The following is a 13,021-nucleotide window of genomic DNA, read 5'->3' on the forward strand; positions in this document are numbered from 1 at the left end:
TCAGCCGCTCATTGCTCTGGTTTCACTCCAGTTTTGTCAATTTCTTCTCTGCTGGAAGCAGGCGTGCTTTACTGGGACTAATGTTGTGATGCAGAGAGATTAAGAAATATCTGGTCACATAAATATGTAGCAATCCAGGATGTATTTCAGTTCTCTCAAAATATCTAGAGGGCAAATAAAGAAAGGGCAGAGACATTCTAGTCTAAAAATACAAAAGAAACCCCAAATCCACTTTTTCACAATCTGTAATTACAAACAGTTAAGCCTTTGACCCTAAAATGTAGCATCCAGTGAAACCCCCTGGCAAACAAAACAATAATTTACATTTGTAGCTATCTAAATGTTCTACACTTAACATTTGAAATCCTAAATTCTCATAAACACTGTTGTCAAGTTGATTTGATTCCAACGCTATTGTTGTTCTTATTATACAAAACACATTGGAGTTTTTAAATGTGTTCTCTGGTTATTCGGTTGTTTAATTTAGTTTTGATTTGTTTTAAAAGACAGTCGGAAAAGGCACATTCATTCTATGCAGCAGGTTTTGGCTAAAACAAATGCACATCAAATAACTTATTTAAACCGAAACTCTCATAAAGTTTTAACAAGACACCAGATAATTACAGGACAGGGCTGATGTCCAGCTCTGTCGGGAGTCCAAAGGTTTGAAGTATATTTAAGATAGAGATCAAATAGAATCATAATATTACCAAGTCTCCCACCCTCAGTGATGCATCTGCTTTTTCAAGGCCAATCCGTTTTAATGCACTTGTGCATTTATATCCACATCATATAAAATGCCCTGCCATGGACTATTCTAAATGTTCTAATACAGGTTTTATGGTCGAAATATGGGCTCTTTGTTCTTCCAACATACATTTTAACACGACTGCAAAGTAACTAAATAAATGAAAATGCATTTTTAAACATGATATTAGCTTTTCTGTCAAATATAGACAAAATGTTCTCCCTCGTTATTTGTAAATGGATTCTACCCCTTTAATTAAATCTGCCCAAAGGTTATGGCAAGCAATTTAGATCCCAGATTTGATCTGTCTGCAAAGAGCTCTCTAATCTGGCCTCAAATGCTGTCTGGATTTCAACTATCTATCTGTGTCTTCATTTTTTCAGACCGATTCCCCGGTGGCAGGTGGTTTTGGAGTCCAGCAGTGAAGCGACTGACGTTGTTTCACACATCATCTTGTCTCTCTCAGACAGAGGTAGAGCTCTTCTCTGATGCTAGCTTCAGTCCTAGGGCCGCTTAGCAACATTCAAGAGTGTCCGTGCAAATGGAGAAAGGCTCAGAGGAGTAGCTGTGTTAGTCTCTAAGGCTACGTCTCCACTGCACACTTATTTCGAAATAAGCTATTCTGGAAGAAATACTCTGAAATAGCTTACTTCGAAATAGCACGTCTACACTGCAGGGAAGCCTCAAAACGAGTCCAAGGTCGGCTTCCCTAATGTGGACGTGCTACCTCGATTTAGAGCCTCAGAGGCACTGGGGAGTAATTACTCTGAGGGTATGTCCAGACTACATGGCTCTGTCGATGGAGCCATGTAGATGTTTGTTCGGCAAAGGGAAATGAAGCCACGATTTAAATAATCGCGGCTTCATTTAAATTTAAATGGCTGCCCGCTCTGCTGATCAGCTGTTCGTCGGCAGATCGGGGCAGTCTGGACACTCCCCTGTCGACATGAAAGCCCTTTATCGACCTCCCCGGTAAACCTCATCCTAGGAGGCATAACGGGGAGGTCGATAAAGGGTTTTCAGGTCGGCGCGGGAGCATCCAGACTAGCGCGCTGAGCCGACAAAGAGCTGATCAGCTGTTTGTCGGCTCAGCGTGGCAGCCATTTAAATTGAAATGAAGCCGCGATTATTTAAATCGCAGCTTCATTTCCCTTTGCCGATCAGCCTAATCTACATGGCTCCATCGACGGAGCCATGTAGTTTAGACACACCCCGAATGGTCCTGAGGAGGGGCTATTTCAAAACAGCAGCAGTGGAGCGTCCACACCACGGCTACTTGGGCAGAGGCGTTGCTCCTCGTGGAATGAGGCTCACCGAAGTCGGACTAAGCCGCCCGTTATTTCAAATGGATTTTGAAATAACAGAAGTGCCGTGTAGACGCTCGCCTTGTTATTTGCGCTCCGCAAACGGAGGAGAAGGGACACTCTGGCAGGCTCTGTGGCTCTGCGTGACTTGCCCCCCTTTCTCTGCCTCCCTGTCCCCGGCTTGCACTTGGCTTCCTGCCTCGCCGCAGCATTCTGGAGGCTAGCGGTGTTTGGGTCAGGGCAGCGGGTGCTAAGACCTGCATCAGCCCAGGGCGCGTTCCAGGGCAAGTCTGTGCTTCCAAATGACCAGGGATTGGCTTCTCAGTGCCCAGCTCATGGACCTGCCTGGGCCGGTGTGAGAGGGGGCAGGCAGCTTGTACCCTTGGAGGGCGTGCAGGGGCGCTGATCTGGGCACTTCCCCGGTGCAAGTGTCTCTGCATTACAGCCAGGCCCACCTGCCTCTTCCTGTGTGCACGGGAGACGTGCTCGGAGAGGGCTCCTCTTTAAGGACAGCCCTGCCCGGCGTGGGTGGGGTGGGTGGATCTGCAGGTCTGGAGGCTTGGGGCAGGGTCCATCTTGTCGCTGTTCTGTACAGCACCATCGGCGCACCTCGTGCTGAGCACACCAGGGTGGGGGCGTCTCCTGGTCCCGCCCAATCCGGCCAGACCAATCGTTAATTTCAGGAATTCCGAGCTTCCAGAGACAGATGGGGGCAGTGTGATAATCTTGGGGACCTCCTGCAGCACACCGGCCCGAGAACTGCCCCAGAATCATTCGTAGAGCAGAGAAACCCCCCTCTTGATTTAAAACCAGTCGGCGATGGAGAACCCACCGTGCCCCTGGGCAAACGGCTCAGTGCTTAGTGATGCTCAGTGTCAAAAATGTCTGACTTCGCTCCAGACTGAATCTGGCCAGCTTTCCCCTCCCGCCCGTGGAGAGCGCTGCGCCGTTCTCTGCTAGGCTAGGAGCTGTTTGGAGGCTGACCGCCTGCAGTCAAGTCACACCTTAGCCCTCTCTTCGTGCAGCCCTGTGGGTCTGCAGGGCAGGATTTCCAATTCTTTAATCATTCGCGTGGCTCTTCTCTGAACCCTCCTCAACTGAAAAACATCCCTCTTGAATTGTGGCACCAGCTATGGATACAGGAGCCCAGCTGCTGCTGCTCCTGTGCCAAATCCAAAGGTAAAATCATCTCTCTTCTCTACTTGGGAGTCCCCTGTCCAGGCATCCCGGGACCATGCTGGCTCCTTTGGCCAGCGTCACCTTGAGATTCCGTGGACAGCAGATTGTCTAAGACCCTCAAATCGTTTTTGTAAGTCACAGCTTCCCAGGAAAGCCTCAAAGTAGAGCAGGGCTACTCACCACGTGGCCCGCAGGCCGCATGCAACCCACGGCCCGTTGGTTTGCGGCTCACGGTGCAGCTTGGGTACACGCGGCCTGTGGGCGGGAGCCAAAACAAAAAAGTAGAGTCAAAATAATGGTCTTCTGTTGATACACGTTTTAGTACTTAAATTCCTGGACCGTCATTGCTCATTCCAAGTGCTGTCATATGGTAGAACTTGGGTAAATATTGCAATGTATTAATATCAGCAGAACTGACTGAAATGGGGCCTGTGTGTGGTGTAGCCTTGCCTTAATCTTTGTATTCATGCCTGTCACTGGAAAAGAAGCTATTTGCATATTATATGCAACCACACTTAAGTTGTGGCCCTTGGCACATGCTGTGAATATCATTGTGGCCCTCGGGGCTTCCAAAGTTGAGTGGCCCTGAAGTAGAGCCTCCCTGCTCTGTTCCCAGACGGGTACCTCTACATTTCGCCACATTAAAACGCCTACTGTTTGTTTCTGCTCAGTTTCCCAAGTGATTCAGCTGCTCTGAATCATCGACCTGTCCTCTTCCTTGCCTACCACTCAGGGCCGGCTTTAGGAACTGCGGGGCCCAATTCGAACAGTTTCGCAGCAACCCATCAATGTGCCACTGACTAGCGCCGCATGAGCATGTGCCCTGTGGCTTTTCTTCCTCCCCAGCATTCGCTTTCACTTCTCTGCCCCCCACCCGGCGAGCCGCTGTCCCTTCTCCCGAGGGGTTGCTCTGTACGTTTGTTGGATTCGTGCACATTCATGGACAGGGCCAGCTTTCGGAAGTGGGGGCCCAATTCGAACAGCTTCGATGGGCCCCGGCAGCCAGGATTTTTATATTGAGCAAAAAAAAAAAAAACCACCGCCCACAAAAAAAGAGTCACAGCCCCTTTAAATCCGCAGCTACAGGGCAGAGTCATGTCCCGCCTTCCCGCCAAAGCCCAGGGCCGACCCCCCCACCCCCACGGTGCAGGGAAACCCTGCGCTCGACTCACCCCTCCTGTGGCTCAGGGAAGCCGCCGCGCTCCTCCAGGGCCGACGCCCCCTCCCACAGCTCGCCAGGCCCGCCAGCACACTTCCGGCTTTAGGGCGCGGGGCCCTCTTAGGCACGGGGCCCGATTCGGGGGAATCGGTCGAATCGGCCTAAAGCCGGCCCGGCTACCACTCTCCCCATTTCTGTCATCTGCAAACCTGGATTGTGTGCTCTCTTCCAGGCCACTGATAAGGATGTGAAATCGCGCAGGGCCAGGGGCCCCCAACCTTTGGAAGCATGAGATCACTTTTTGAATTTAAGTGCAACCAGGATCTGCCTCAAACCTGACCCCGCCTCCTTCCCGCCCCTTCTGCGAGGTCCCGCCCCTGCTCACTCCATCCTCCCTCCACCATCCTCACTCACTTTTATCAGGCTGGGGGCAGGGGCTTGGGATGCAGGAGGGGCTCGGGACGGGGGACGGGGTTCGGAATGCGGCTCCAGCTGGGCACCGCTTTCCACAGGTGACTTCCGGGGGGTGGTGCAGTGGGACTAAGGCAGAGTCAGCTCTGCCCTGGCCCTGCACCACTCCCAAAAGCAGCCAGCGAACTCTCCATCCCTGCCCCCCTCTGCTCTGTGGAGATGGGGTACAGGGTTGGGGGAGGGGCACCCTGACATCAGCACCCCCCCCACTTCCTGTGCCCTGCACAGCAAGCAGGAGGCTCCCGGGGGTGAGGGGACCTCCAAAGCAGTGGGCAGGAGCAGCACAGCAGTGCTGAGAGGGGCAGCCGAAGGCCAAACCTGTCAGGATCACCTGCCAGAGGTTCCAAGATCTACCAGTCAATCCCGACCGACTGCTTGGTGACCACTAGCACAGGACCCAGCAGAACATGACTGCAGACAGACCTGCACCAAACAGATTCCCCGGGCACAGTTACATCCTGAGCCCTAGCCGGTAGCCAGTTTTAATCCACTGAAGATGTGATCTGTTCATTTGTCTCTCTCTAGCTTTGTCATCAAAATGTCTCGATGTACCAAGTCAGACACCTTGGCGGGGGGCTGGGCCGACAATGCCAGGTTTCCACTCACAGCGCTGTGAGTTCTAAGTTACCAGCCTTTCCAACCTCCCTCGAGAGTTTGGTGTTTTCCTTAAAGCCCTGGCCCCTGAAGGCATTCCCAATGCCCCACCCACCGGAGCAAACACTACAAAGACTCCCCAATGTATTGCTAAGCTCCCATGCTTTGCTAGCCAATCACATGATATTTTGAAGGAAGACTTATTAATATTCAACATCAGGAGCTGACTACAGAAAAGTTAATAGAACTTTTGTTGTGGATTTAAATCAAAGCAGGCTCTGTCTTTTAAGTGTTCCTGTCTCCACCTGCTGGTAAAGTGCAGCTAATCTATTGGCCACGGCCGGAAGAAGAGAATTTAGAGAAACCAAGTTCCCTCGAGATATTTTCCCTCCAAATTCAGGGTACACCCTAGTGTTATGTACACACTCTGTATTCCCACTAGGCACTCTGGCTGCACAGGGAATGCAGCATTGCTCATAGCAATGTATTTATTGGCAGATGCTCCCTTTTCAAATGGTTTATTTTTACCACTCTGAAATCACTGTGGTAATACAGACTTTTTTTTTAACAAAATCGACTCCTCTATCACTTTAAAATATATAAACAATTTTTAAATTGTTTTCCCTGGGCACTAGCAGGATTAGAACTGCAATTCCAGAGGTGAAAGGCCTGTAATTAATCCAGTGTGCCAATGAAATCCCATCAGTTAAACATATTTCATTAATATTTGTTTTTTTAATGTTAAGCCACATTATAAACATTTTAATAGTTCACATCTGTCTCTCATTGAACAACTGTAATTGAAATTAAAACTCTAGTTTTTCCAAGGTAATTGTGTTTTAGAAATGCACATTCTTGTTCATGCATGAACAACATTTACAGCCAAATATCTCGAAACATGCAGAAGACTCTGCTTAACCAGAAATTAAAAAGCACATCATGTGTCCTTCACCTGATGGAGAGAGTAAAACACTGTTCAAAGACCCCTCTTGCGACTCAGGGTGCCTTCACAGAGAGCTTCTGAATGTAAAATCCCAGAGAGGCATTGAGTGTGTCTGTTCCAAGGCAATTAATTCATATTGATATTGCTCGCAAATGTCCAGGAACACTTTTGATTTTTCCTTAAGTCAACAGCAGCTATTGTGGCAAGGGGGATGCTGTAGAATTTAACAAGCTAGAAAAGAGTTGTGCAACATTTTCCTTTTTTCCACTTTGACCTGTAAATATACAGAATTTGACAGAGGTTTCTTCAGATCTGTATCCTTTCCTAATTTTAACAGCAACAGTTTGATATTTTGGCAGTAAGCTATTTCAATAATTAAGCAAGGTCTGATTTCTGAGCCTTTTAGGTACCAGGCACTTCTGGCCAAAAAGACCATGAGAAAGAATTCCAACACCAACACAATAAAGAACCAAAAAATTGATTCTGTTCAATGTCTAAATGTAGCTAGAACTCAAATAACGGAGATGTTGGCTTTCTATGGGCTGGCTATGAAACTCCTCCACACTAGCCTTATTGGGTTTTGCCTAGAAATAACTAAACCCTAATAGACACATGTTCATAAATACTGTGTGATCCATAACCCTATTTACTCAGATTATGAGATTCCCCCTTTAACACACTGCAGCATTCTCAAGGTAAACTTCCTTCAGGTAAGAAACCCACAAATCACTGTAAACCAGGGGTGTCCAAACTTTTTTCAAAGAGGGCCAGATTTGATGAAGTGAACATGCGTGAGGGCCGACCATTTTGCCTGACATTCTTTGAACCATTAAAATTAAACGCAAATTAACTATTTTATGCAAAGTTTATTGCAAACAGCATACTTTTCATTTTGTCACATGGATGACAAATCTAAACAGGTGTTAAATCACTCTGCCTTTCATATCTGAAGGCCAGATGAAAAAAAAATCCAAGAAGCTGAAATATATGTCAGGAACATTGTAAAGTACATTACATATTATTGGTAATAAAGATTGTCTGTCAACTTTTAAGTTCAAAAAATATGAACAGGAACATAACACCAAGTATACATGTTGTGTCCAAATATATTTATAACTGATTTAGACCAACTGACATTAACTGAGATTTTACAATGTATTCATCTCAATACATATGGATTCGTTGGGGGCCATAAAAGATAGATATTGCCAAATTACCTGGGGGGCCGTATTAAACCAGAACACGGGCCGCAATTGGCCCGCGGGCCGGACTTTGGACATGCCTGCTGTAAACATATACACGTAACTAGCCTTCCCCTACATTACTGTCGTGAATATACTGACTTGAGGAGATCCATAAAAGCACGCTGCATTCTACACAACACAGAGTCTGTGTCTACACAGCTGTGTTATTCCAGAATAGTGGATGTTATTCCAGAATAACAAAGAGTGCATCTACACAGCAACATTATTTCAGAATAACTTAGGGTATGTCTACACTACCCCACTAGTTCGAACTAGCGGGGTAATGTAGGCATACCACACTTGCAAATGAAGCCCGGGATTTGAATTTCCCGGGCTTCATTTGCATAAGTGGGGAGCCGCCATTTTTAAAACCCCGCTGGTTCGAACCCCGTGCAGCGCGGCTATACGGGGCACGAACTAGGTAGTTCGAACTAGGCTTCCTAGTCCGAACTACCGTTACTCCTCATTTCACGAGTGTAGTGTAGACATACCCTTAGTCTACACAGCCGGGGGTTATTTTGAACTAATGTTGAAATGCTGGCAAGCTGGAGGACTTCTTACTCCGACTCCTGTAATGCTCCTTGTAGGAGGAGTAAGGGAAGTCGGAGGACGCGTCTATTTCGAAGTAAGTGCTGTACAGATGCTCCCAATTTCAAAATAAGCTATTTATTTCGAAATAAGCTACGCAATTGATGTAGCTTAACTTGGGTAGCTTATTTCGAGGTAAGCCCTGCTGTGCAGACACACCCTTATGGAAGTTGGAGGAAGCCTGCTCTTCTTTCCACTTCCTGCTGTGCAGACAGAGCCTAAAGCCAAATTAAGCCTTTTTGACTTCAGCTTGCAATTGATGTAGCTGAAGTTGTGTAGCTTAATTTGACTTTTGCCCTGCTGCGTAGACGTGCCCATAAAGACCAAATTCCTGTTCTGGGGCAACAAAGCAAAGCGTGGAGGCACCGTCTGGACCAGGATCGCTGGCAGGAGGAGGAAGGGCTTGTGAAGATGGTTAGCGAGAGCCTGCTCAGAGCACAGAGATGCTGCACAGCAGGTGCTGAGAGGAGCCCAAAGGGGCAGTATGAGGGGCTGGGAGACGTGCTCTTCAGAAGGGGTATAAATGTGTGAAACCCAGGAGTTTACGCTGCACTTTCCAAAAGAGCATTTTGATCTCGTCATTGAAGCGGTTTCAAAGTTCCAAGAACGTCAGCCTGGCCAGGCTGGGTCTGACTGAAGGGCCAGCCAGCCCAGCCAGCATCCAGGCTCGGACAGTGGCCTGTGCCAGGTGCCTCAGAGAAACTGATCAGTGGAGGGCGGTTTCAAGTGACCAAGCCCTGCCATCAAGTCCAGGCCCCCCCAGTTGGATGTTTAGGGACACCGGGAGCATGGTCTTACCACCCTTACCATCTTCGCTGATTGGTTTGTTGGGCCTGTCCCTCAGAAGGGGCCAGTGTGACCATCCTAACACAGGCCACAGAGATTTCCAAAATAATCCCCAGAGCAGAGCCTGTAGAGAAGCAAAGGCAATACCAGCAGCGCTGCTTGCCTGCGGATGGCCTTGAACCTGGGATCTCTGGAGCCGCTAGGTGCCAGCTGGCTCTGGCTAAGGCTAAGGCTGCAGAACACAGCCATGCTCGCTGTTAGGGTCTGGGTGCCATTGGACCGGGCAGTGCAGCACACCCAGCAGGCGTGTGGGATAACCATCCACTCCATTCACAAATTGTCAGTGATGGAGAAGCGCTGGTGACGGCTCAGCCGGCGGTGAATTACCCGCACCGCCAGCCCCAGTCTGACTGCAACGCCCAGGGCTGGATTCTGTTGCACCTTTCTCCGCTAGATTGCGGCGCCGGTGATTAAATATCTACAGGGCCCAGGAGCATGGAAGTTTTGCCAGCGACCGGAGAAGGTGCCAAGTCTGGTTCAGTGTGATACTGGGAAGACGAGCTGGGGACTGGGGAAAGACCAGGGATAATCGACCATCTGGTCCTGATCTGGGAAATACTTTGGCACGGGCTTAAGCGCTTCTCCATTAGCAAATCATTTAAACGCAGGCTAAGTGCTTTGCCCAACGGGGCTGCTTTCCTGCGCGCTGGGCTGGAGAGAAAGGCCCTGCGAGGGAAGGGATCCTGCCGCTGATGCAGTAATGAATTGTCTGCGAAACGAGACACCCTGGAAGTGCCGGGTGGTACCAGGGGAGCTATTCCAGCCGCAGTCACCTCGGTAAATGGCCGCACTTCCGAGTGTGCACGAAGTCCTCGGGGCTGGGTTTAAAGGCCAGGTTGCTCCTGGTGCGAACTAGCGCACAAGGGCAGGAAGAGCCTGGCGCGCGTGCAGCCAAGCGACACTTTCTCGGCTGTGCTCGCAAGCGGCGCTGCTCATCGGAGGGGTCACGGGCTGTTCTGAGCGCCCCTCAACAACGGGGTTGCAGAAAGGCCCGAGGAGCCCCCCGCCCCCGCCGGGGCTTAAACCCTCTTGCCCACGGAGCGCTCTGATGCGCCGCAGGCAGGGTCTAGACGGGCCAGCGGCCGCCGCTGTGCGCCGCTCTCAGCGAGCCTGGCCCGCTCCGCCGGGGCAGCGGCAGGGCAGGTGGCGGGAGAGGACGGGCCGGGGGCCGGGAGAGAGCGGTTTGAAGGAGAAAAGGCAGGACAGCCTGGTGCAGCCCCATCGATCTCCCTCCCCCGCCGCAGGGAGGTGCTGAAATAATTCAGTGGGGCGAACCGAGGGCGGCCGCGGCTCCTCTGCCACCGTCCACAGGAGGCTGCGCTGAGACGCGATCTTGCTCCGGATCAGCCTGGAGCGAAGCCAGAGCTCGCTCGGAGCCAGGTGCTCCCCCCCTCCCCCCGGGGCGGTTACACGTCGGGGCAGGGCCCGCGGCAGCCTTGCTCTGCTCTCATCCCGGGGACCCGGCGTTCGCTGCTCCGCGGCGCGGCACCAAGGCGTTAGCCGCCCCCCAAACCCTTCTGGCCCCGAGCCCGCCGGGGCCGCGCGGGGAGAAACGCTGCCCAAATGCCCCACCCATCCCCCACCTTCCTGCCTCGCCTGGCCAGAGGCTCGGCGCCTGCCCCTGAGCGCTGGTGCGACCCGCCGGATGCTCCCGGGCAGTCCATGGGCAGAGACTGGAAGGGAACCCGTGACCCAGACGGGACTGGCCCGGGAGCGGCGGGGTTGGGGGGCGCGAGGCGGGAACCGCTGCGCTTCCCTCCCCGCGCGGCAGGGCTCGGCCCGGCCGCAAAGCCTTCCCCGGGCGCCCTCTCTGGGACCCCGCAGCCGGGCCGGCCCGCAGCTCGCTCGCTCTCAGACGTGTCGTTCCGCGCTGGTGCCGAGTCTCCTCGCGGCGCGTTTCCCCGCTTCTGGCGGGCGCTTTGCTCGCTCGCAGGACCCAGCCCCGTGTCCGGCTCCACGCACGTGCCCCGCGGCGCTCGCTGCTCCACTCGCTTGTTACCCAGCCGCGGTACCGCCTCCGGCCCCGGCCCCGGCCCCCGCTGTGCTGGGAGCCAGGGCGCGCCAGGTCCCCGGGCAGCGGAGCTCCCCCGGCGCCAGGGCAGCACCCTGAGGTACCTCAGCAGGGCCGGAGCCCGGGGCCGCCTCCGGCTGTGCCCGCCGGGCCGTGGGGAGCAGCGCGCTCTGGCTACGCTCCGAGCTGCCCCTGGCACCCGGCTGGCGAAGCTGCTCTGTGCGGCCGAGCAGACAGCGGGCGCCCCCGGCCGCGGGCGAGGCTGAGCCCTGGCCAGGCCATGGGCTGCCAGGCGCCAGGGCGCAGGGAGGTCCCGCGGGCCGTAGGAAAGGGCCAACTGCTGAGCCGGGCGGGTGGGGCCGGGAGACAGAAGCTCCAGGGGCCGCCGCCCTGTCCGACGGGGGACACTGAGCCTGCCGCCGCCTCCCCCGGGGCTGCCAGGCCGGGAGAGGGGGAAGCCGAGTCGAGCATCCCTAAGGCGAGAAGCCTGGTTCCGGGCTGCGCCCCCGCTAGGGCCGCTGCTTGGCTCCCCAGCCCGGTTGGGCTAATCTCCCCCGCCAGGCGCCCGGCTCCGAACCACGCTCCGCGCAGCCCCCTCCCGGGATTCCAGAGCGGGCCGAGCTGAGCCGGGCCAGTGGGCAGGGAGCGGCGAGCTCCGCAGCGCGCCGAACTCTGCCCCTCAACGCCCAGAGCCCCCGTCCCGAGCCCGGCTACTCCTGCAGCCGCACGCTGGAGAGGAACCGGGCTGGGCAGCCCCGAAGTGGGTCCGGTCTGGGCTGAACCACGCTCCCGCCTGCCCAGAGAGCGCGGAGCTCGCCTGGGCTCGCGTCCCTGCCGGGGCTCGGACCAGGCCAGCCAGGCCATGGTGAGACTTGAGCGCAAAGCCCCGGTGCCGCCGCTCAGCCAGGCGTCCCGGCAGGTAGCCACAGCCCAGGGGGTGCGACCCAGTCCGACCCATTCCAACGCTGGGGGCTGCTCGCGGGGCTGCGGGCTTTGCTGGGCGGACAGCGAGATGCAGCCCCCGGCGGCAGGGAGCCGAGGTCGGTGTCTGAGCGCAGCCGCCCTGCCAGGGAAAAGCGGCGCCCTCGGATTCCTGTTTCCCAGACAAAGTGCGGGATTCACTTAACGCATCTCAGAGGCCGGGAAAACCCGCGGGGAGCCCGGGAGCCCCGGGACAGGCCGGGGGTGCTTCCCTGAGACCGCGCCCGCAGGCCGGCGTGTGAAACCGGACGCACCCGCCTGGCCTGCCCGGCCCACGGAGGGACCAGAAACAAGAAGCCGGTTTCCCGGGAACCAGCCGCTGCTCCCCGCTCCGAGCTGAGAACGATTTAAAGCGCCCGGGGCTGTATTTGGCCTAAATCTCCCGGGATTTTATTTTAAATCAAGCCGCTAAAAAACGTGGGAAACCCCCTTTGCTCTGCGGCTTTGTTCGCGCCCGAATCTCGTTTGCTGGGGGCTCGGATAACCGGCTGGAGCCAGCCCCGCGAGGGAACTTTCTGCCGCCGCAGGAGAAGGAGAAGCGAAGTCCCGAGCGGCGGGAGCAAACAGACGGAGAGTTGCAGGGGCAGCGAGAGCCCGTCTGCAGCCCCAAGCCCGCCGGGCTGCGATACCGACGAACCGGCCATTTCCCCGCGCGGGTCTCGGCTCTTCGCGCCCCTCGCTGTTGCTTTGGTCTCCAAAGGCGCCGCCGCTGCCAGCCCGGCCGGCTCTGCCCCCCATACAGGGCGAGTCCTGTCCCCTTCCCTGGAGTGGGGACAGGGGCGAAGGGCTCCGAGCCCGACCCGCGCCAACCGCCCGAGGGGCCGGTACCAAGCCCAGCGCGCAGGGCGCGGCACCTGGCGGCGCGATCGGCGGCTTGGAGCCAGAGCCTCGGACTCGGGTCTGATGCTGGCGGCCAAGGCGGCTCTGGCGGCGCCGCCCGGCTGGGAAGAGCC

At 54.5% G+C, this 13,021-nt stretch overlaps 1 long non-coding RNA gene across 4 annotated transcripts in view; it reads right to left on the reverse strand.

Moving 5' to 3' along the window:
* Positions 1-13,021, reverse strand: part of LOC102460128 (uncharacterized) — a 32,045-nt gene that overhangs the window by 10,646 nt on the left and 8,378 nt on the right. For all 4 annotated transcript variants that reach the window (XR_012897214.2, XR_012897212.2, XR_016347780.1 and 1 more), the window contains exon 2: positions 3,412-3,486. This is a non-coding gene — a long non-coding RNA (uncharacterized LOC102460128). The remainder of the gene's footprint in view (positions 1-3,411; positions 3,487-13,021) is intronic.

Source organism: Pelodiscus sinensis, chromosome 23 (genome assembly GCF_052426305.1).
Source record: "Pelodiscus sinensis isolate ZL-2025 chromosome 23, ASM5242630v1, whole genome shotgun sequence".
NCBI classification, from domain to species: domain Eukaryota; kingdom Metazoa; phylum Chordata; order Testudines; family Trionychidae; genus Pelodiscus; species Pelodiscus sinensis.